The 23,622-nt window shown below is 44.8% G+C and overlaps 1 protein-coding gene across 2 annotated transcripts in view; it reads right to left on the reverse strand.

The window, feature by feature from the left end:
• Nucleotides 1-16,845, reverse strand: part of PRKCQ (protein kinase C theta) — a 139,245-nt gene extending 122,400 nt beyond the window's left edge. Inside the window, exon 1 of one of the 2 annotated variants that reach the window (XM_061126029.1) lies at nucleotides 16,793-16,845. The gene's annotated coding sequence lies outside the window, so the exon portion shown is untranslated. Of the gene's footprint in view, nucleotides 1-10,246; nucleotides 10,269-16,792 lie in introns of those variants that run through there. The other variant, XM_061126027.1, reaches the window with a different exon arrangement.
• Between the last annotated feature and the right edge of the window lie 6,777 nt (nucleotides 16,846-23,622).

The following is a 23,622-nucleotide window of genomic DNA, read 5'->3' on the forward strand; positions in this document are numbered from 1 at the left end:
GTCCGAGGGGTCGGCAGAGTGAGGATGCAAGGGGGAGAAAGGCATCTCTCGCGGGCGGTTCCCCATGGAGCTACGCTAACCAAGAGGCGTGGAAGAAAAAGGTGGTTCTCAGGGCCGTGGGGGAGGGAGGCTGGAGAGGCAGGCAGGGGACAGACAGGGAAGGACCTGTGAGCTGCGTCAAGGGCCTGGATCTTATTCTACAGGAGAGAATGGCAATCCGATTTTTGTTTGCGTCAGACTCTTCTGCCACCAGGGAGACTAGAGGTTCCGTCTCAGGAAAGAAATGTGAGGTGGTGAAATATTATCCCATCACAGCCTAAACACATGTGTTTCCAAGGATAGCTGCCAGAGCACCTCCCATTCCAAAGCTCTCCTGCGATGCTCCTTGGCCCAGCCCCCTCCCTGTCATCGTGGCTGACTTGAGACTGGCTTTGACCAGCAGATCTCAGCAGAAATGATGCTCTGAGGCTTCCTAGTTTGACCCTTAAGAGATCTGAGCCTTTGTCTATTGCGAATATTTACTGTTAGGATCTAATCACCATGAAAAGAAGTCCAACATGGCTGCATAGAAAGAGAAGGAGCCGGAGGGTTCCAGTCTTCTAGCCATACCCACCAAGTGTCATTCATCTATTGCTGCTTAGTTGCTCAGTCACATCCAACTCTTTGTGACCCTATGCACTGGAGCCCACCAGGCTCCTCTGTCCATGGGATTTCCCAGGCAAGAATATTAGAGTGAGTATTCTCAAGAATTGCCATTCTCTACCCTTGCCCCATGTCACTCAAGAATATGGGAATGAGTTGCTCTTTCTTCTCCTACGGATCTTCCTGAGCCGGGGATCAAACCCAGGTCTCCCGTATTGGCAGGTAGATTCTTTACCACTGGGCCACCAGGGAAGTCCACATGATACACTGGGTTGGCCAAAAAGTTCATTTGGGTTTTTCTGTAAGATGGTATGGAGAAACCTAAACAAGTTTCTTGGCCAACCCAATATGAGCGATCCCATCTCAGATCTGTGCACAGCTTCAGGAGAGACCCCATGTGAATCCATGAACAGCAGAGCCAGCCCAAATTCCTGAGCCACAGAATCACGAGCAGATCAAATGGTGTTGTTTTAAGCCACGAAGTATTGCGAATGTTTGCTACACAGCGACTGATATCCAAAGCAACATTCTAGGTCAAATAAATATTAATAGTACACTGCAGCCTTAACAAGTTCAGGACAACAGCACTGATCCACTCACTGCCAACACGTGTTAAGTTGTACTTCATTTAATTACTTATCACCAACTCTAATTTCAAACCTACATCACACTTAACTGATTAGTGCTCAAACTTTTAAAAAATTGGTTCTTAGAAAATGTAATCCTGTTTCCATCTTGCAGTGTGTGGATTAAAATTCCCTGGAATTCAGCCTGAACTTTCCTATTGATAGTTTTCAGACAAACATCCAAACAAACATGTGTCTCACTTTTTGGACTTGCAGAATGTTTGATGGTTCTTTATATTTTGCTTTCTTAGCTGTGCGGCTAAGTATCTTGAGACACACCAGTACTTGAATAAATGGTGCGATCTCTCTCTGGGTCTAGATATTTAGACCCAGAGTTCTATACTATTTTTTTCCCACCAGAAAATATCTACCATATTTTTCCAGGAGAAAATGATTTTGTATATTTATTTTTTCATATTACTATGTTTTAAAAGATTTTTTTAATGTAGACCATTTTTAAAGTCTTCACTGAATTTGTTACATTACTGCTTCCATTTTATGTTTTGGTTTTTTTGGCCATGAGGCATGTGCGATCTTAGGTCCCTGACCAGGGATGGACTCTGCACCTCCTGCATTGGAAAGTGAAGTCTTAACCACTGGATGGCTGAGGAAGTCCCCTGATTTTGTATATTTAATGAAGATATATTCTCTCTGTTCTGAGTACCTCTAACCTGTTCTCAAAAGAGAAGGGCTTGCCCTTCTTCCTTTCAATTGAAATAATAAAATTCAAATATTGAATTGGCATTTCTCTCTACCAGTTTCACCTATGGGACACTATTAATGGATTAAGTTTGCCTTCATTAAAAATTCTAAAATTATGTGCTAGCTTATGCTTAGCAATACTGGCAATTTGGGGCCAAGCAAGTTGCTGAAGCTCCAGTATTTTGGTGATCTGATGTGAACAGATGACTCATTGGCAAAGTCCCTGATGCCGGGAAAGACTGAGGGCAGAAGAAGAGGGTGTCAGAGGATGAGATGGCTGGATGGCATCACTGATGCAACGAACATGACCTTGGGCAAACTGGGAGGTGGTGAGGGACCAGGACCCCTGGCACGCTGCAGGCCATGGGGTTGCAAAGAGTCGGACACAACTGGGTGACTGAACAACAACAACAATGTTGCATTTATTTTATTTTAATAAGTAACACAAAGCCTTTCCTACAGTTCACATGGCTTTCTTTCCAAAAGCACTTTCATCAAATACCCCAAGTGTATTATAAATAACAACAGATCTCAGGGCCCAGGAACTTAAAAAGAATCCCAGCGGTAAACTTCTTTTTACTGGAACAGAGGAAGGTGAGAGTAATTTGTGCTGCACTTTTGGCAAATATTTAACCTGCTTCTGCGTCAGAACTTGGAATTATGCAAGTGATTTCTCCCTGAATTATTTCAAAATCATAAGCACTTTAACAAAACTATCTAGGATTGCTGTGGTACCTAGCCCATGCACCATACTACTGAAGCCCATAAGGTAGAGCCTGTGCTCTGCAACAAGAGAAATCAATGCAATAAGCCCAAGTTCTGCGACAAAGAGTAGCCCCACTAGCCCCCAACTAGAGAAAGCCTACACACAGCAACAAAGACCCAGTGTAGACAAAGATTAATAAGTAAATAAATATTAAAAAAAAAAAGAAGTAATGTAATTCAATCATTTAAAAATACATGATAATTTATTTTTCTTCTCCAATGACTGACGCAGAAGAACAGAGAGTTTCCACTCAGAGTGGAGAAGACGCTATCTGGCTGCTATTCCTCATGAGCTTATCTTCAATCAAGGTGTTCTTTTTGAGGAATCAGCATTTTGAGAAGAACTGGCTGTTATCAGGCTTCTTGTGCTACCATTACCACTAACACTTGAGAAGGAAAAATGTGCTGTTGCCCTTGTTCTCACAGGTAGTTTTAATTTGCAAAATTTACAATGAGAGCAGAATGATTTCAGAGTTTGGGTGACTGCTCTCCCGTTTATTGGTGAAGAGGTACATGTTGAAACCATTGGTAATACAGTGAGCTCCCTACATACAAACCTAAAAGTTGCGAACTTTCAAAGATGCAGACATGCATTCACATGTCCAGTCATGTAAGTCAGTTCACATGTCTGGTGTACTTTTCAAGGTACTGTACTGTAAGACTTTAAATGTTTTATTTTTTGTATTTGTTATCTATGTATTATTTGTGTGAAAAGTATTATAAACCTATTACAGTACAGTTACTATAGAGCCGATAAAGAAGGTTGGGTGCCAAAGAACTGACGCTTTCAAATTGTGGTGTTGGAGAAGACTCTTGAGAGTTCCTTGAACAGCAAGGAGATCAAACCAGTCAATCCTAAAGGAAATCAACCCTGAAAATTCATTGGAAGGACTAATACTGAAGCTCCAATATTCTGGCCACCTGATGCAAAGAGCCGACTCATTAGAAAAGACCCTGATGCTGGGAAAGACTGAAGGCAGGAGAGGAAGGAGGTGACAAAGGATGAGACGGTTGGATGGCATCACTGACTCAACAGACATGAGTTTGAGCAAGCTCCGGGAGAGAATGAAGGACAGAGGAGTCTGGTGTACTGCAATCCATGGGGTCACAAAGAGTTGGACAGGATTTAACAACTGAACAACAACAACATACAGCCAGTTGTGTTATTTGGCTAACTTTGTTGGACTTACGAACAAATGAGATTTATGAATGCACTCTCAGAACAGAACTCATTCGTATGTAGGGGACATACTGTACTCTGCATTCTACACCCAGGCTAATGAACGGGTTAACTACAGGCTGGGAGCCATGACATGTATCTGATACTGCGCCACCCAGGTGCCTGAGGGAAATCCTGGTGTGAGTGGAATGCGTAGATCTCAAAAGACACCCTCCCCAAACAGCTACAAAATATTAGGATCAGGAGGAATTCGAGAGACCTCCCCCCTCCCCCATCCAACTCACCCATCTTACGGTCAACACGGCCAAGCAGGTCAGAGAACACTGGTCTCCTTCCCCCAATTCTGTGATCTTTCCATCTGCCTTCATTGTCAGACAGCTCAGAAAGACTGCGTGACCGTGGAAAAGCTGGACCAAGGCAGGGGAAAGCTGCTCCAAGATCCTATAGCCTCTCTCCAGTCTCTGCTATAGAAAAGGACGATCTAATCTGGATTCTTAATACCCTTGCATGCCAACTCCCATGTGTCTTCATTTATTGCAAGGGACCTGGGAAGCAAGGTCAGGGGACTGGTAACACACAGCAGGGCTGGGGAGGGGACGGAGGCAGCAGGTGACATGGTACAGAGTCTGGCCAAACAGAAGTCAATGCACCGAAGGGTAATAATGCACTTGGCCCCATGTACCACTTCTCAGTCAGACCCCTAACATTCACCCTAAGCACACGGGCAAATGTTACAGTGCTCAGAGCTCTTAGTACTAATGAGCAGGTCCTGAAAAACATGACATTTGTATGACATGACATTAGTCTCCTTCATGCTGACAACGAGAGAAAAATAAAATCTATTCTCTGATGAGGAGATGTCCTAGCTTTCGCAAGTGAAGATGCAGTCTGAGCTCTGTGCTGAGAGTTTAAGGAAGAGAAGGAAATAGAAGACCTGGTGTATGTCCTTGGTGTATGTCCATCCTAAAGGAAATCAACCCTTAATATTCATGGGAAGGACTGATGCTGAAACTGAAGCTCCAATACTTTGACCACCTGATGTGAAGAGCTGACTCGCTGGAAAAGACCCTGATGCTGGGAAAGATTGAGGGCAGGAGGAGAAGGGGGTGACAGAGGGTGAAATGGTTGGATGGCATCACTGACTCAATGGACGTGAGTTTGAGCAAACTCTGGGAGATAGTGAAGGACAGGGAAGCCTGGCGTGCTACAGTCTATGGAGTTACAAAGAGTAAGACACAACTTAGCAACTGAACAATAACAAGGTCATTGAGCAAGCTTTCTCAGGAGATAATAACTGAATTACAGTATCATTATTGAGACTTCCCTGTCAGTCCAGTGGCTAAAACTCCCTGCTCCCGATTCAGGGGATCTCGGTTCGATCCCTGATCAGGGAACTAAATCCCACCTACCTCAACTATGAGTCTAAATGCTGCAACTAAAGATTTCACATGCCACAAGTAACACCCAGTGTAGCCAAATATATAAAAATTAGAAAAAATATTGTTATTGAGCTCTGTTTATGAGCCAGATAGAATCACAAATCCCCAGAGACATGAGAAAGCAGAAGAGGGAGAGGAAACACATCACAAGCTACACAGAAAAGATGTAACAGAAACGGACTCTCTCCTGGATAATTGCTAAATGAACCCTGGTGGAGAAGAGGCTCCATGAACAAGGTGAGGAATGCACCTGGGTACCACCTGATCTTCTCCCTTCCCAGAGGAAAGCAGAATGCTTGAGGTGGAGACTTCGTTAAGCTCTGGAGGGCGGGGATGATGAGCCTCACACAGTTAAAAGCATCTCCTTTGTTCAGTAGACAAAGATAAGCATAACTCTTTGGTTGCCCTGGTGTGACCTCCCCCCCCCCCCCCGCCGCCCCCCGCCCAGGATGGAACCGTCCCTGTAGAACACACAGAACATTTCCCCCAAAACATGATGGCATCCATGCAGAAGTGTGCTCTAAAAATTGCCTCTAAAATCCCACTGAGGTATAAGCTTTTGAGGTATAAGCCCAAACCCTAAGCTCCCGTCTTAACATTGTTTTAGCCATGGCTTACTAGCTGTTGGGAACCCATGCAAGTGCTCATTGTATTACAGCTGGGATTTATTTTTAATCTTCTTTAAAAGACTATGTGTTTTTCTCCTCTGGTTTCATATTCTACCTTTCAGTAAGTCCCCTAAAGCAAGGGCCCCCAAACTCTGGGCCGCAGACTGTTACCTCTGTCAGATCAGTGGCATTAGATCAGAAATAAAGGACACAAAAAATGTAATGCTCTTGAATCATCCTGAAACCATCTACCTGACTTCCTGGTCCATGGAAAAACCGTCTTCCACAAAACCGATCACTGGTGCCAAAATGGTTGGGGACCGTTGCCCTACAGAATTTATGACTCTTCAGTTCAGTTCAGTTGCTCAGTCATGTCCGACTCTTTGTGACCCCATGAACCACAGCATGCCAGGTCTTCCTGTCCATCACCAACTCCCAGAGTTTACCCAGACTCCTGTCCATTGAGTCGGTGATGCCATCTAACCATCTCCTCCTCTGTTGTCCCCTTCTCCTCCTGCCTTGAGTCTTTCCCAGCATCAGGGTCGTTTCAAATGAGTCAGCTCTTCACATCAGGTGGCCAAAGGATTGGAGTTTCCGCTTCAACATCAGTCCTTCCAATGAACACCCGGGACTGATCTCCTTTATGACTCTTAGATGGTCATATTTGCAAAGCAGAAGTAGAGACACAGATGAAGGGAAGAAATGGAAGGATACCAAGCGGGGAGTAGGGGTGGGATGAACTGATAGACTGGGACTGACATGTTGCTGTTCAGTCGCTGAGTTGGGTCAGACCCTTTGACATACACACACTATTCTGTATAAACAGGTAACTACGGGGAACCTATTATATGGCACAGGGAACTCTACTCAACTTGGTGACCTAGATGGGGAAGAAGCCCCAAAAGAGGAGATGGATGTACATGTGTAGCTGAATCACTTTGCTTACAGCACAAACTAACACAACATTGTAAAGCATCTATATTCCAATAAAAATATTTTTTTAAACGAATTTATTACTCTTCACTTTTAAGACATTTTTCTTTGAATGCTCTCAATTATTTAAATCTTCGGCAGGCCTTTATCATCCTAACTCTTGAACTTCATCCTTCACTTTTGATCTTTTTTATCTTTTTATCTTTCTTAATGAAGCTTAAGATCATGATGATTTTGTTCTGAAAGATCCTAAAAACATCGTTTTATTAAATTTAACCTCTTTTATCCTTTCATATTTTCTTTTTACTAAAATAATTTTGAGCTCTCTGTATATCTGCATTCAATGTTTACCCCCTGCCTCATCCATTTGCCTGTAGGGGGAAATTTTGGAATATCTCAGTATTACTTTTTATTTCCTTATCATCCTTAACTCAGTCTCTTTTCCTTTCATTTCTGGCATTTCTCAGCAAGGTGAGAAACTGGGAGGGTGAAAAGAAAAGCCCACCACAGGGATGGGGAGACAGAATTTCTCCCTTGTCAGAAGTTGTCTTTAAGCACGTAAAATGTTTCCCATCACCTTCAACTCTGAACTTCTAGTAGAATGTATCTAGGCAATTCCAGAGACCCACAGGCAAAACCTGCTGAGTTGATGATCCCACTCATGCAGACATTTTTATTTTCTGCACCAAATGATTTTCTGCTCCAAACTCACTGCGGGTGGTGACTGCAGCCATGAAATTAAAAGACGCTTGCTCCTTCGAAGGAAAGCTGTGACAAACCTACACAGCATATTAAAAAGCAGATATCACTGCCAACAAGGTCCTAATGGTCAAAGCTATGGTTTTTCCAGTAGTCATGTATGGACCTGAGAGTTGGACCATAAAGAAGGCTGAGCAATTCATGCTTTCAAACTGTGGTGTTGAAGAAGACTCTTGAGAGTCCCTTAGACAGCAAGAGATCAAACCAGCCAATCCTAAAGGAAATCAACCCTGAATATTCATTGGAGACGAGGGCAGCAGAAAATGAGATGGTTAGACAGCATCACCAACTCAATGGACATGAGTCTGAGCAAACTCCAGGAAATGGTGAAGGACAGGGAAGCCTGGTGTGCCGCAGTCCATGGGGTCGCAAAGAGTCGGACACAACTTAGCAACTGAACAACAACTAATTCATGTTACAGAGTCCAGGTTTCATTCAAAATAACACTGGGTAGCCACTGCAGAGTTTAAAGCAAGAAGTGATGGGGAACACATGTAAATCCATGGCCGATTCATGTCAATGGATGACAAAAACCACTACAATATAAAAAATAAATAAATAAATAAAGCTAGGAGCAACAAACTCAGATCAGGGTTCTACAAGGATCCTCCCAGCTGCATGGTGGAGAACAACCCACAGCAACAGAGACCAGGGAGGAGGTTCTGGCAGTGATCCAGAAGAGAAATTCTGGTGACCTGAGTGGGGGTGGAAAAATGTGGATGGAATAAAAAGATATGCAGGGGTGTGCATCTACCAGAACGTGGCTTGGGGTACGCTGAGGTGGTGAGGAGTCAAGGAAAACATCCAGATTTCTGCTCGTGCAAGAACAGGTGACACAGCACCAGAGACAGAAAAGAACGGGAAGGAGGTTATCTTGTGGGAAGAGAAAGGGGAAGACCATGCAAGCAGTCTGAGGCATATGGTATTAGATGCACCCATTTAGCAGCCACAAAAGGACTCTGGAGAGGTCACCGTTAGGGAGTGGTCAGCAAGGGGATGGCTGTTCAGGTCAGTGAGGCATAAGGTTACCCACGGAGTGAGAATCCAGAGGAACATCAACCTTCCATGGGAAAGGAGGGAGAGCAGGAGCTTGCAAAGCAGAAGAGGGGAAGGAAGGAGAATGGGAAGCAGGGGTGGGATGAAGGTGTTGCTCCAAGAATGCAGAGGTGCTCAGTATACCATCTGCTGCAGAGAGGTCAAGGAAGAAAGGAGTGGATTGAGCAAGCGTCAGCAAAAGGGAGGGCTTCCCTGGTGGCTCAGTGGTAAAGAATCTGCCTGTTAATCTCTGTTTCAGGAAGATCCCCTGGAGGAGGAAATGGCAACCCACTCCAGTATTCTTGCCTAGAAAAACCCACGGACAGGGGAGCCTGGTGGGCTACAGTCCATGGGACTGCAAAGAATCAGACACGACTTAGCGGCTGAACAACAATCAAGCAAAAGGGAGCATGAATGTGTTAGATTCCCAGAGGCAACAGAGCCAGATGTCTGTGGCCATGACAGAGAGTGAGGACAGAGTGGGGGGGCAGAGGACAATTTAAGGAGGCTGGTTGCGAACAGGAGGAAAGAGGAGGACATGGTTGGAGGAAGGTGAGGAAGGATGGCCTTCTTCTTCTGAGAAGGAAGGGGTTTCAGCATGCTTGTGCAGTGAGGTGGGACCAGGCATGGGGCAGGGAGGGGGGAAATACAGATGCAGAAGGAGATAATCTAGAGAATGCGATTCCTCCTCCTTCCTCGGAGGAAGAAATGGAATCCAGAATGTCAGTGGAGGATGAACCTTAGAAGGTGAGGCTTCTGGTTTTTTATCATAAAAGACGGGAAGGACGGGAGGGAAGATCCAGACAGAGCTGGGCATGGAGCCCTGTCATCACAGGGTTAGGCTGTTTTTATCAGGGAAACTCCTGTTTTCTCAGCGAAGCAGGCTGAGGGGATGATGGCAGCAGGAGATGGTCTGAAATGGTTGCTGTATTGTACAGGGGGAGGGAGTGGTCCAGGCAAAGTCTGAGGGAAGGCCTGGCTGACACTGGAAATCATAGAGCACCGACGCCACGAATTTGCAGTTACAGGACTCTGTCCAGTAGAAGCGCAACAGCCTCTGGCTCCGCACCGGGAGAAGGAGATGAGGGGACTCAGCTGCGGACCTGGGGACCCCAGCTTTGGAAAGAAAAGCACATCACCTCATGTGGCCCCACCCAAGCTGCTCCTCCCAGCCTGGGGTGCGGGGAGGTGGGGAGGGAGCTTCAAGCGGAGGGCGGAGGGGCTGTTTTCATCTTTGTTGACTTCAGGCCCCACAATCTCTGGTCTGTTGAATCAATACTATTTTTTTCTAAGTGATTTTTTTTTTCCCCTTAAGAAGCTGCCAGGGCACATCCCAAAGTCTGTATTCCTCTTAACAAACGTGGAATCTGATTATAAGACTCTCCCCCTGAGATGACATCTTCCCCAAGCAGCCAACTGATGAACAAACTTTGGGAATATAACCCACGGAGTCAGAAAAATTAACCCATGGAACTTAAATTGGGAGCCATGAGATCAGAGTTCACAGCTAGTCATTTGTTGTGGGACTCTTGATGAAGATTCTTGACCTTTACCCACCTCAGCATCTCTGTAAACTGTGGATGAGCCACTCATTGGGCAGGACTTTAGGAGAAAATGGTCTCACGTATCCCAGACTCCTGGCATGATGCTCACTCCACCAATATCACTTTCCTCTGCCTCCCTCCAGGCCAGAGTGTGTATGATTCTAAAGGAACATTACAGAAAACTAAAGGTCATAGGTCTATGATGATCATAAGACACACGTCCCAAACTCCATGATCCCAAATTTCATGAATTATTTATTTACTCTTGCTATGTGAAATGCATGCTAGTCTTTTCTGTTCCATTTCATGTTTAAAGATTTGCTTGTTGCAACGCAACGCAAATCTCACAGTCCAATAATGATTGTGCTCTGCAGTTTAAAAAACACTAGATGAGAGGCCCATCTCTATATCACTGCAAACAGTACATTAACAGACCACAGAATGGAAAAAGTTGAAAACTACCGCTCTAAAAACGCTACCACACAGCTGACATGAATTTCTCCCCAAACTGCAAGAAAGACATGTCAGCTGACTTTCATGAAAGACTCGGCCTCTTGCTCACCTGGGCTGTGAAGAGTCATCTGACTGTGAATTCTCAGCGCCTGGCTTGCTTTGGAAACTCACCCATATCTTGGCAACAAGACTCTACAGGCTAGATGCTTATTTTAGCATATGTCCAGGGTGAACAATGCAGAGGGCTGGAGACAGGTAACAGGGTAGGCTAGCCAAGGGTGATTAAGGGTCCGCTCTTCGTACTTTCAACTAAAGAGTGGTAGTTGATGCGATAGTGATCAACACACTTTGAGAGGGAAGTATCTGGGCTCACCCCCATTCTCCTCCTTCACTGCTGCGCTCAAACCAGACAGGGGTTGTCCTTTGCTTCACTAGGATGTCATGCTCACAGGCCATCCTAAAATGCAATCCCACCTTCCAAAACACCCTTACCCGCACTGCAGGGCCCAGCTGAGCTGCCACTTTCTCCGGATGCCTTCCCAGACACCCCAGATCTAGCGTTCCCTTGGCACCACGTGGGTGCCCAGTACAGCATGTGCACATTTATTCTGCACTGGGGGTTCACTGGGGGCTCATTGGGCACCAGTCCTGCTGTAGGTGCTGGGAAAAGGGCTACAGGCAAATGCCAGCCTTTCTGGAGTTTATACTAGCGAAGAGGAAACAAATGAATCGGTAACACAGTGGTGCATGGTAACATTATAAACTGACATAACACATGATGAGATCACCACTCAGAATTTCCCCTTTACCTGGCTGCATCTCGCCCATGGTTACACGGCACAGTATGTGGCTCTGAGGCCCCCAACAAAAACTTGGTGGATGAAAGCACAACCGTCAACTCTCTGGTTTTCTCCACTGTCCTGGCAATTTGTCTTGTTTTGGTCACATACAAGAAGATAACGTTTAATTGTCTGCAAAGGGTCTGTTCTGCACATTTAGCATCATTACAATGAACGCCGCGCTTACCTGATTCTCGACAACTTCTCATTGCTAAACCACAAGTTAAGTAGGGACAGCCCTCTCTAGAGGGCAGAAGCCCTTCTGCCCATGGCTTCCCTAGTCCTGCAGGAGATGCTGGAGTCGTAAGTCCTCCAGTTATTCTGCACTAAAAAAAGAGACATATTAACTTCATTTCCTAATTTTGTGGCTACTCTCTGCTTCTAGGGGAGAATGTTCCTGTTTGTAGGAAATACACATGAAAGAACTGATAAGGTGATAGGGCATCCGGTCAGCAACTTATTTAGACATCATCAGTAGGGTTAAAAGGGTAAAAGGATTTTCCCCTTTGTACTGTAATTATAGCTTTTCTGTAAGTCTGGGGTGTTTCAAGGTTAAAACAGAGAGGTAAAAATAAAAAGGGACGTAAGTACAGGATGAGATAGGAAAAAAAATAATAATGAATTCAGAAGCAGCAGCATCCCATGAACCCCTGAGGTTGGGCACCAAGTGGTTTGGTAGAATGTTAATTGGTTACCATCTCACATCATTAGGATGGCAACAATCAACAAACGGAAAGTAAGAGTATGGGCGCGGACGGAGACGGTGAAACCCTCCCGTACTGTTGGTGGAAATGTAACATGGTGCAGTCGCCACAGAAAACAGTGTGGTGGCTCCGCAAAAAACTAAACATAGAACTATCATCTAATCCAGCAATTCCACTTCTGGGTATACAGCCAAAAGTATTTAAAGCAGAGATCTGAAGACAGAGTTTTACGCTCATATTCACAGCAGCCTTATTCGTAAGCCAAAATGTGGAAGCAACCCAAACAACCATGAACATGTGAGTGGATAAACAAAATGTGGTAGATACATCGTGGGAGATACTGTTGCTCAGCTGCTCAATCGTGTCCAACTTTTGTGACCCCGTGGACTGCAGCACACCAGGCTTCCCTGTCCTTCACCAACTCCCGGAGTTTGCTCAAGCTCATGTCCATCGAATCCACGGCAGATACGACGGAATATTATTCACCCTTTAAGAAGAAAGGAAATTCTGACACAGGCTACAACCCAGATGAACCTGAGGGACATTAAGCTTAGTAAAACAAGCAACCCACAAAAAGACAAATACTGTACGATTCCATTTATACAAGGGACCTACAGCAGCCAAATTCAGAGATAGAAGGTAGAAAGGAGGTTCCCAGGGCTGGAGGAAGGGGGAATGGGGAGTTAATTGTTTAATGGGTAGACAGTTTCAGTTTTGCAAGATGAAAAGAGGGATGGTGGTGATGGCTGCGTGACGGTGAGAATATACTCAGTGCCACTGACCTGTTTAAAATTTAAAAATGACTAAGATGGCAGATTTTGTCAGGTGTATTTTTATCACAATTTACAAATTTACTTGGTAGGTTATCCAGCTCTGTGGTTTTTGGCAAGGCGTAGCAATCACACATGCTCGATTCTACCAGTTATCAGCTGTTGAGAGCTGGGCAAGTGACTCAACCTCCCTCAGCCTCCATTTCCCCAAATGCAAAATGCAAATGCTAACAAGGATAATCACAATGATGGTGATATCAAATTTATAAAAACTTGGCAAAGATTAAATGAGACTAATGTTTACCAAAAAAAAGTAAAATTATGTGCCATATAATATCTGGTCCATAAATTATAAATACTAATACATCAATAAATCATGTCTTACTGCTTTTGTAGGCTCTGATTACCATAAATAGGATTATTTCTTAGCTTAATTCAATTAAGCTAATTTAATTTAATTGATAATTTATTCAATTAAAATTAGCTTAATTCAAAAGTTATAATTAAAAAAAAAAGTTATATAAATGAGCTTATTTACAAAACAGAAACAGACTCACAGATTTCGAAAACAAACTTATGGTTACCAAACGGGAAATGCTGGGGGTGGGGTGGAGGGATCCATTAGGAGCTTGGGATTAACACACACACACTAATGTGTAACAAGTAATCAGCAAGTAACACAGGGAACTAGACTCAATACCCTGTATTACCTATACGGGAAAAGAATCTGAAAAAGGATAGATACATTTACATGTAAACTGAATCACCATGCTATACACCTGAAACCAGCACAACACTGTAAATCAACAAGACACCAATAAAAAAAAATTTTTTTTTTAACCAAACAAAGAAAAAAGTCAAAAGGTAACATTGGCCTGTAGAGTATGTACTGCCAGAGTGAGTGACTTTGAACATCTGCTAATTTAATCCCAGAGCAGAAATCTATGATTCCAGGCTTTGGCTGTGCTATTCCTAATTTCAGAAACTTCTGGTTCTCATTCTGTCTCAAGGATATCCTCAGATGACAGAGCAATGTGAATAATCGTGTACAAAGGGTTGACAGGTTAAAATAATGAAAGGTTTCCATTATTGCAAGGAAACACCTCGTAATTAATCTTTTTGCCTCAACATCATGTTTTTCTATGATTTGCTCCTGATTTCTGCCTTGATAGCTAGAATAGGTATTAAAAAGCAAAGCTGGATGCACGACTGCTTGAAAATGAAAAATTTAAACTTCCAAATTAATGGACAGAAACAGATAGAATGAGTTTAATATTATATATGTTGTCAAAAGACTAATTCCCTCGCTTATAATTACAATCTGATTTGGGGCAACAAACTTATAAAAATGTGAACTCACATGACACACCTGTGTTCTCTGGGCCTTTTTATCATATAACCTTTTTTTTTAATTTAAATGAAATGATTTGTGAAAATTATGTGGGAAAAATGATAAAAGATTGAACCCTATAAAAAGGATACCATCTGAAATCAAAAAATCCTTATTAACAGTTATATTAGATGACCTCATCAACAATACTTTTAGGGGCAAGCAACACAATCAGTAACTCCAAACCAAATGCATTCAGAACAGGTAGTACTAATTCCAATTCCTATTTTAAAAGGAAGGCAAATGTCCTGTCATCAAATTCCACATTGTAAGGAGATTTTGTGGAGCTTTACTCCTGATTGCCAGTTACAGATTTGTACTATAAGGCCACATTCTCAAAAAAAAAAAAAAAAAAAAAAAAAATCCTGGACCCAGTCCACATGGAATTTCAGGTAAAACACCAGACTCACTACACAGAATTTCCTCTTTTCCATTGAAGAGAGGGAATATATTACAATTGCAAGAGGGACCTTTATAGAAATGGCCAGAGAGGAATGGGCTAATCCAGAGAGCCCCCCACCCCCACCCCCTGAACCTACTACAAACAAGAGAAAACTCATTTCAGTGTTGAAAGGCACCTTTGTGATCTGAAGAAGGACCAAGGTGTGACTAACTGAACAATATCTCTGCATAAATGAAAGGCCAGGGGCACCTCAGCAAGAGAAAGTTCTAGTCACTGGCCTATGTATCTTTCAAACAGACAACAGGGAATTTCTGCAGAAGGGAGAAGGATCTGGGAGGACAAAGAAGCCTGCCCATGAGCCACCTGCCATCCCAAGCCACCGCTGAACAAGACGGTGGCGGAAGTGAACACGACAAGGCGGAGGGTGGTGACGAGAGTCCTCCCTTGGAAGTTTACATTTTAAAAGCTTACAAGAAAAATCACAGAGGGCCGAAACAAAGGCTGGCGATGGGGACAGGTCGCTCTTGAAATCAGAGAAAAAGTTTATTGGGGGGGGGGGGCGGCGCAGAAAAAAACCCCAAACAAACCAACTTAATTTAGACTTAATTGCTAACTTGGAGGAGTTCCACAGCTGAGGCTTTGAAGGTTTTAGAAGCTCTTCCTATGCCACATCTTTAAATATGTGTACGTTCAATCAACATGAGAAAGACTAAGAAGAAGAGACAATGGTGCTGATCTCCGAGGGATTCTAAACAGCCACGCACCAGCTTCAGAAGTAATTTGCAACCAAATTAGTAAATGTCATCCTCCTTCCTAGGAGACACAGCATTTTTTAAAAAAGATTAAAGCACTAGCAGTGAGACTGCCATTTTACAAGAGTTAAAAGATAAGTTCGGGGGGAAATGAAGATGGTGATTCACAGGACTGGGGTGTGGGGTGGGAGTGGAACACCACCATTTTACTAATAGGGCTTGTCTATCAAATTTCCCCACCAGGAAAGGACGGTGGTGGTCACAGCTTCTGGAGAACAACGTAAGGGGAGCAACAACCAGGTCTGTGTTCAGAAAGGGACCTGCACGCTGTCCATACTTGGGGATGGACCATTCCACGGGTGAGGAGAGAGGCTCCTTCTCATTCTCCTGCCCGTGTCACCGAGCCCCCTCCGGGTCAGCTCGGTCCACCACTGAATCATTTTTTTTATCAGCACCACTCTAAGCAAGACAAGCCCAGGGACAAAGCTTTCTCCTTGCAGAAACCCCAGCATCTCCCAGGTGAGCCCGCCTCAGAGCTTGTCTTCATCCAGGCGCGCCCGCCCGCAGGGAACGCCGAGTCGTTAGCATGAAAGGTCTATTTCACACTGATAACCCGAGCTCTTGAGAACCGAATAAAATAAAGGCACTAGCTCTAGTTTCTTAACGTGCGGCCCCCAAAGCTGAAAAACACTCTCACCCCAAGATTACAGGATTGAGCACCAGTTTTTTGTTTTGTTTTCTGACATCGATCAAAACCGGCCTCGCCCTGCCCCAGACCCCTGGAAAGAAACTTGGCTTAGTTCAGAAGTGAGTGTTGCTCTGCTTCTCGAGCAAACGCCAAGAAAACTTGATTTTCCTCCGTGGATAGGCTGCCACCGCATCACACACCTCTCCTTCCCAGGGCGTGAGGGAAACAGTAAACTTTCCGCCACCGTCTTCCTTCCCTCCCTCCCACCCCGCACTTTACGTGAGAGAAAAACCCAGAAGGAAGCGGAGGCGCCCCAGCCCCTGACCCCGACGGCCTCTGCCCGGCCAAGGTCCGCGCATCCCGGGCGTCCCGCGCGCCACAAACCACGGAAACGAGACCCAAAGTTTGCGGCGCTTGTCGCCCTTTCCGAGTTCACCGTCCTGCCGCTCGCCCCGTCCTGGACCGGCTCGGAGCCCGAGTCGGGTGGCCGCCCCGCTCCCCGCGCCCCTCGCAGGGCGCCCTGCCCACCCGGTCGGTCGGCGACCCGCGCGGGGACCTACCTGCCGGTGGCGGCGGTCAGAGCGCGCGGCTGGGCGGCGGCGCGGGCACGGGCGGCGCGGGCCAGGGGGCGCTCGTCACCCCGAGGCCCCGCCGCCGAGCCGGCTGCCCGGACGCCCGCCCCGGAGCCGCGGCCCGCGCACCGCCCGCCGCGCGCCGCTCTCCTCCGGGGCCCGCCCCGCGCTGCGCCCCGCGCTTCCGCTCGCAGCGGCTCCGGCCCCGAGACCTGGTCCCATCCCCGCGCCGGGGATGCTGAGCTGCGCGCGGGCAGAGGCACCCGAGACCACGTGACTCTCCATCTAACCCAACCGAAAAGCGAAACGAGCCTTCCCACGGGAAGGATCAAGGTCATCAGATTAAAAAAAAAAAAAACCAACAAAAAAAAACTTCAGCTGTTTGCCAGCCTTTCCACTAGAAAGGGCTGGTGAACCCTGTTCTTTTAAAATGCCCCACCTGAGAAAGATTTGGTGCTGGATAACCCTACCTCCCACTTTGTTTCTGCACCGTTTTTTTTTGTTTTGTTTTTTGTATCATTTCCTAAGTTGCATTGCTTTAAACTTGACAGCCCTTGAAGTTGCAGTGTAACGTCTTATCAGTGCCGTCGTCACTGGAAGGCTTTCACGCCTGACTGGTGGTCCTGATGGTCCTACTGAGGATGAGTGGGGTGCTTTTGTTCTGTGCTCTAGAGAATCTTTCATTCAGGGTAGACTACCGGTTACCAGCACTGCAGGGCCGTTCCCTCTGAATTATTACGCAAAATGATTGAAATGTACTTAGTTAAAGTGCTTGTTGCTCTAATATACTAAACCCAGATTAGCTTAAGAAATAGAACAATAGTCCTTTTCTTCTCTCTCCCCTCCCCCCCCCCGCCTTTTTTTTTTTTTTTTTTTAATTTTGAGAGGGAGATTAAAAAGATATGGAAGAGCCTCAGCTTGGATCAGCTGGCTTCTGATCACGGAAGTATAGACTGTCAGCTGAAAAAGACCTCAGACTACAGCTAGTTCCAAACTTTTTAAAGATGAAAAGAAACCTGAGGCCCAGGAGGATCTGGTGACTTAGTTCCCATTTCTGCCTTGTGGCAGGCAGGGGCTGGAAAGTCAGATGGCAGGCGGGGGCTGGGAAGTCAGATATGCTGGCTTGTTCTAATCTGGATGAACTCTGCTGAGCAAACACACATACCTTTTAAAGATAAAAATACATTCCCCGAGGAGTAGGCCCTCTTGGGCATTTATCAGTATCTAACAGCATGGGACGGACCCTTAGGCCAGGATCATCCAACAGAGAGGCTGCCACCCCTGGAAGGTCATAGTCGAGAGGTGTGATGGTGGGAGAACCTCAGCTGTGTTGACATCGCCAGAGCCTGGCACACAGTAGGTGCTCATTGTATATTTGCTGTTGAGATTTAGTAGGAAAATGTATCTATGGCTGAGAACGAGGTGACAGAAGCAGAAAGAGGCCTGGCTTCTCTCTGCAGACTGCCAAAGAGAAACCTCCTGGTTCAAGACACCTGCCCCTTGGTTCTCTCCCAGCCATTCTTCAACACGGCTTCTTACACAGAAGAGAGATGGCAGGCCACCAGAGGCTTCGGGGCATAGGAGACAGCAAACCCACCCATTCTTCATGGCTGGAATTTTCACTGACCATTTGAGAAAGGGCTTAAGTATTAGGTTGGCCAGAAATTTCCATAATGTGGTATAGAAAAGCCCAAATGAGATTCCTGGTCAACCCAATACAAGTAGGCACTCAAGGGAAAGTATTGTCTTCTTAATTTAGTCAATAGTTAGTGGCTTTTAAAAAGTTTCAAATAGGACTTCCCTAGTGGTCCAGTGGTTAAGAATCTGCCAGCCAATGCAAGGGACCCAGGTTTGATTCTTGGTCCAGGACGATGCCACATGCCGTAGGGCAGCTAAGCCCTAGCACCACTGTTGAGCCTGTGCTCGAGAGCCCACTCACCGCAACTCCTGAGGTCATGCACTGTAGCTCCCGAAGCCAGAGCTCCCTAGAGCCTGTGCCCCACAACAAGAGAAGCCACTACAGTGAGAAGCCCCCTCCCACTCCTGGCAACTAGAGCCAAAATAAACAATGTTTCAAATAATAATGATGATAATCATCACCATGTGCTATCTATTAGTCACTGTGATGAGCACTTTTCATTTTTTTTTCATTATTTTTGTGATGAGCCCTTTTGATGCACTATTCACATAATCCTCGTATAAATCTTAAGATGTAGATATTAAATCCTCACTGTCGTCATCATTATTTCTATGTTAGGGATGAGAATAATGCAGCTTAGAAGGATTAGGCAGCTTGCCTGTGACCACACGGTTAATCAAATGCCATAACCAGGACTGCAACGCAGGCCAGTTGGAAGCAGCCCCTTAGGCACTGTTGGAATGCTGCCTCTATTCCTTGACCATACCCTCCACTTTCCCCTTCTCTCTGTTTGGGACAGTTGGTCCCTGGAGACACATGCTACTCTACTATATAACCATATAGTCCTACAATTAGAAACCTATTCATTTGAAGACTGTATCTTTTAAAACAATATTCATCATGTGTCTAGAAAGAGTTTTGTTTGTTTTTGTTTTGTTTTGTCTTGAATATCAACTAAAAGGAAAAACATCCCTCTTTGTTCTCATTCCATGTAGGTGCTAGAGATACCTGTAGACCTTTCTGACCCCAGTAGCCTAGAGCTGGCCTCTCCTCCCCTAGGCTGCAAGGCATTTCTGTTTTGTATCAGACTCTGTCTCATCGTTTTATCGATGGCTGCTGCTCAGAAGTTCTCCACACCTTTATTTCCTGGAAGAGGAAACTGCGTTTCCTGGGGGGGCTTACACGTGGGTGGTGAGGTTCCACTCGTTCCGTTAAACACACTCGAGCTTTCGGTTGGTTCTGTGTTTCTTTTCCCACTTCAGCTTCCGCTCTTGACTTTCCTGGAATCGTGCTGAGAATCACCTGAGCGGCAGCTGCTTCCATTCCCTTTAGCTGGGAAAGAGGGGGACTCCTGCTCTGGATTCAGAGCGAAGGAATGAATGACTTAGCTCTTGAGTCTTATGTCTGGAGACACCGCATTCCATCTTCCTTCAACTTAGGATTTGTGAAAGGGAGCCTGAGACATCTCTTCATTTTAAATTTGGACCTGGTGGGTGATTATAGTCTATCTCCAGAAGAGCATGCTTCTGTGAAGTTGACCGTCCGTAAAGGATATAGGATTGAAATAAAAAAGAAAATGTTCTGGGGTTTCCCTGGTAAAGAATCAGCCTGCCAGTGCAGGAGATACAGGTTTGATCCCTGGTCTGGGAATATCCCAGCATGCCATGGAGCAACTAAGCCTGTGCATCACAAGTACTGAGCCTGTGCTCCCCAACAAGAGAAGCCACCACGATGACAAGCCTGCACACCACAACTAGAGGGTAGCCCATGTTTGCTGCAGCTAGGGGAAGGCCCACACAGCAATAGAGACCCAGCATAGCCAAGAATAAGACATAGATGAGTACATTTTGAAGAGAGAAAGCATTCTTACTGTGAGCCTTAATTTGGAGAGAGATAGCATTAGGGAAAAGAAGGATATGACCCTGCGATTTGAACAAAGGGTCTGCCTCTGCAGAAAGTCACCACCTGGAGGAAACCAGTTTGGACAGTTTCTTGAGGAGTTTGTAAAGTGATCCACCTGAATCCCCAGAAGAATCAGCAAGGAGTTGGAAGACAATGATCTACCTGAATGGGAGGTTTGATAAACATATTGAGTCTAGGGTAAATTTGTTCAGAAAAATGTCAAAGTTATTCTAGGAGCTATGGGTAAAAGCGTGCTATGATAATGATAAGTCATTTCAGTTGTGTCCAGCCCCTGGTGACTCTGTGGACTGTAGCCTGCCAGGCTCCTCTGGCCATGGGGATTCTCCAGGCAAGAATACTGGAGTGGGTTGCCATGCCCTCCTCCAGGGGATCTTCCTGATCCAGGGATCGAACCCACGTCTCTTATGTCTCCAGCATTGGCAATTGGATTCTTTGCCACTAGCACTCCCTGGGAAATCCCATGTGTAAAAGAGGTATATGCAAAAACAGCTATTTTATTGTACAACACGGAATATAACCATTATTTTGTAATAATTATAAATGGAGTATAATCTATAAAAATTTTGAGTCACTATGTTGGACACCTGAAAAAGAGCCAACTCATTGGAAAAGACCTTGATGCTGGGAAAGACTGAGGGCAGGAGGAGAAGGGGTCAACAGAGGATGAGATGATTGAACGGCATCACCGACTCCACGGACATGAGTTTGAGCAAACTCTGGGAGACAGTGAAGGACAGGGAAGCCTGGCGTGCTGCAGTCCATGGGATCACAAAGAGTCAGACGTGACTTAGCAACTGAACAATAACACCTGAAAATAATATTATACATCAACTATACCTTAATAAAAATAACATTACTACTAATAAAAAAGTGTAGTAGTAGTAGTTTTTTAAGTGTTTGGTTTTTTTTTTTTTTTTTGGCCATGCCATGTGGTACATGGGATCTTAGTTCCCCGACCCAGGATTGAACTTGTGCCCCCTGCACTGGAAGGGGAAGTCTTAACCTCTGGACCACCAGAGAAGTCCCTTAAATAGGTATTTTAAATCCACAACTTGGACAAGAGAAAGGGAGATTTTTTTTCCCTTTCAATCCAAATTTAGCCATTCAAGTGGGGGGAAAAAAAGGATAATTAAACATTAGAAAAATTTTATTGCCACATGAGAGCTCCAAACCCTGAAGCAAAAATTGGTCCTGCCCTTGGGGAGTAAGTAAACCTTGATTACTGTTGTTAATAAGATTGATATCCACTCTTCCAAACCATGAGGGGAGTGGTGAAAGAAGAATGCAAAATTTACCCTGAATTAAAAAAGGAACAATGTTCATACATGCTTAGTCATGTTAAGCTCATTTTAAAATCTTTGGCAAGGTAGGGAAGGTAGGTGTGATGTGTCTATTTAAAGAAAGAGATGGGGACTTCCCTGGTTGTCCAGTGGTTTGGACTCTGCCCTCCCAGTGCAGGGGGCCTGGTTCAAACCCTGGTCAGACAACTAGATCCCGTGTCCCACAATTAAGACCTGGAGCAGCCAAATAAATAAACACATTTTTTTTTAAAAAAAGAAAGAGACTGTGAGTGAACCTAACACAGACTAACACTTACTGTGCATTTATGGCATGTGTTCGGGCATGGTGCCCAGCACTTTGTTTCAATTATTTAATTTGATTCTTACAACAAATCCCTTGAGATGAGTAATATCCTCTTCATTTCACAGAAATGACAGATGAACCTCAGAGGGCAAATAAATGACTTACCAGACTCATTCTGCGGGGTATGGTTTGACTTACAGTCTCTTGACCCCCAGAGCCTTAATTTTTGTCATCATACACAGAGACAAGAGCTGAAATTATAGCCCAATTCTGAACGGTAAAAGAATTGTGTATGTTTATGGATGTCCTGGTGAATACAGCATTCTAAGAAGAGTTAACACGTGTGTAGATGACCAATTTGTGAATTAGAATGTATCAAAATGCCCACTTAGTAACACAGCCATATAAAACAAGTAAAAATTTTAATCTATAATGATGCAGTAAATGTCTAGGGCAAATCATTTTTCTTGAGAATCAATTATTATATCATAAAAAATGAACTGAGCATGAAAGTGTTTCCTTTTTTTAAAGGTAAAGCGTTATAAAGATACAATATTGCTAACATGTTTTAGTTTTGGCTTCTGAAATCCTTGTTGTTTGTTGTTGTTTAATCATTAAGTTGTGTCTGACTATTTGAAACTCCATTGACTATAGCCTGCCAGGCTCCTCTGTCCATGGGATTTCCCAGGCAAGGATACTGGAGTGGGTTGCCATTTCCTTTTCCACAGGATCTTCCTGACCCGGGGATCAAACCCATGCCTTCTGCATTGGGAGGTAGATTCTTTACCACTGGGCCACCAGGGAGGCCCTCTGAAATCTTTAGGCACCGTTTTTAAAAAAAGTCATCCCTGGGACTTCTCGAGTGGCACAGTGGATGAGAATCTGCCTGCCAATGCAGGGGACATGGGTTCAGTCCCTTAGGAAGATTCTACATGCGATGGACCGACTAACCCCCACGCCACAACTTTTGAGTCTCTGCTCTGGAGCCCGAGAGCCGCAGCTACTGAGCCTGCGTGCTCTGGTTACTGAAGCTGGAGCACCCAGCGCCTGTGCTCTGCAACAAGAGAAGCCAATTCAGGGAGAAGCCTGTGCCCCACAACTAGAGGGTAACCCCACTCTCCACAACTAGAGAAAGCAACTGAAGACCCAGTGCAACAACAACAAAGTCATCCCTGGCCACAAAGAGACTCTAACTGTAGCATAAGCATCAGATCAGATAATGAAGGGTAGCATTTTCAGTGTTGTTTTCACATGGGTACAGATGTGAAACTTAGGGTGAAAGGAAAGATTTGTTCCACAGATACGTTTTGGATTTGGTGAGTTCAGCCGTATTAGCAAAATTAGCACAGCCCAAATGGATGTACAACTTTGCCTGAAATTAAAGGGCTATTGACTAGACAGAGTCATCTATACAGAGCACCATTTTAATGATTCTCTTCAACCAGTGGAAAAACAACAGCAAACTGAAAGTCCAACAGACTGTACGCTTTGATGAGAAATCCTCCCCGGGAAGGATTAATAAACCTGAGGATTAATCTGTGACTCCAGGAGGAAGAAATGAAGATGAAACTTTGGTCATATAAGTTTGATTATTACAGTTCTACAATTGGACACAGCACAATAGCCTTCGGATCTGAAAATCTAGCAATGAAGGCACATTGCTTTAGAATAA

This window comes from Dama dama, chromosome 23, assembly GCF_033118175.1.
Source record: "Dama dama isolate Ldn47 chromosome 23, ASM3311817v1, whole genome shotgun sequence".
NCBI lineage: Eukaryota > Metazoa > Chordata > Mammalia > Artiodactyla > Cervidae > Dama > Dama dama.